Raw genomic sequence first — 2,024 nt, forward strand, 5'->3', positions numbered from 1 at the left:
CAAACTTGAGGTCTTAACGTTATAATGCTCACCTCTAGCTGCCCCTCTGTTTGTTAAGTCATCCTGAGTTGGGAAAGACTGGCGTAGGTGCGTGGTCCTCGACTATTCTTCACCCAATCTATGCATGCGTTGCCAGATATCACAAGATTCCTTGCTTTTCATCTGCTTTTTAACTGGATCCAGATGGACGCTAGAAATTATCCTCTTACCTCCAGTAAAGGCGTTGTTGTTTGTGGATGACCTTGCTATTTATGTCACTAGTTATGATGTTATTGCAGCTTGTAATTTCTTGCAAAGTCAGTTAATGCAATCAGCAATTGGCTGAATGACAATGGCTTTCGATTCTCCCCTTCCAAAACTGTGGCAGTTCGTTTTACTAGAAGTACTTGAAAGGAAACATCCCAAATATTAAGCTGAGAGACATACTACAGTGGACCCCCCGTATTCGCGTTCTCCAGATTCGCGGACTCAGACATTCGCGGATTTCTCTAGGGAACGTTTCCCTGCATTATTCGCGGAAAATTCGTGCATTCGCGGTATTTTTCTATGATAAATATCCACAAATTCCTGGTTTTTTTGATGAATTTCATCATAAAATGCACTTTTTGTGATAAAACTATTAAAAAACCAAGTATGAAAATTTTTAGTGGGGTTTTCTTGAGTTTTAACTAACAAAATAGGCTGTTTTTAGCATTTTCATAGGGGTTCCAAACACTCGCGGATTCTAACTATTCACGGGGGGGTCTGGTACGCATCCCCCGCGAATACGGGGGGACCACTGTAATACCATATGAGGAGGAGGTGAAGTTTTTAGGGATGATATTTGATAAGAAACTAACATTGGCTAGTCATATTGACTCCTTGAAAATTAAGGTAAAGGAGTCCCTTAACAATTTAAAAGTAGTCTCAGGTTTTAACTGGGGTGCTGTTAGAGCAGGGGCGTAACTCACGGAGGGGACGTGTCCCCCCCCCAAAGTTTGAGTTAGAGGGGACACAATATACTCTGCCCCCTCCCCCCAAAAATAATAAATATTATGATTAAATATCATGCTCCTACGAAGACAGAACAAGGAAAATTGAATTGTTACCCCATAAAAACATGCTTAGCAGAGCATTCCTTTTCTGTTTTACGAAGACTGAAGACATACTTGAGTTACGAAGACTGAAGACATCAGATCTTCTATGACACAGATGTGACTCAACCACATACTCTTTTGTCATATACACCAAGATCTCCTGACAAGCTTGGATTACATCTCCATAGCCAAAGAATTCATAGCTCAATCAAATGAGGCTCAACAAAATATATTTGGCAACTTCTAAACCCCTTGCATTTTTCTTTGTTAGAAAGGAAGAAAAAAGTCTTGGCTGCATGTATATAGCTATTGCCTCCCCCTGCTGAACAGTTATATACTTTTAATTTCTATGAATGTCTAGGTAGGAGTAATCACCATTATTGGGTATATAGCACCTTCTTTAAATATCTTTAGGCTTAAGCCTATATGTATTAGTAAGTACTTTATCTTTATTATGAAAATTATTATTACTATAATCATTATTATATTATCATAATTATTATTAATATTACTGTACATCTGGGAAGGGGCGAAATCCCATGTATCATATTTTGTTGAGCAGATTAGGCAGAAAAGTTCCAAGGTATTTAAGGTGCTTTGTTTCATGTATAAGAAAATTGTGCTCGTGATTTTACATATACTGTATATATATTTATATTGAAAATCAATAATGCTCAGCTATTGACAAATTCTGTATGTGCTAGGGTAAGCGTGTCCACCAAATGTTTCATTGCATCCATACATATGACATAATTGCTTTTAGATGCTTAATATTAATAACCCATATTATTTACTTTACCTGCCCTTGTAGGCCTTACAGCGCACACAACATCCCCCTCCTGAACAGGCTCGCTTCATTCACCACCCACCCCATTGTCCCCCCCAACTTTTTGGAACCAGTCACTCCCTTGGATAAGAGGTCACTTTTACGGTTATATGACTCTTTAA

Source organism: Macrobrachium nipponense, chromosome 30 (assembly GCF_015104395.2).
Source record: "Macrobrachium nipponense isolate FS-2020 chromosome 30, ASM1510439v2, whole genome shotgun sequence".
Lineage (NCBI taxonomy): Eukaryota > Metazoa > Arthropoda > Malacostraca > Decapoda > Palaemonidae > Macrobrachium > Macrobrachium nipponense.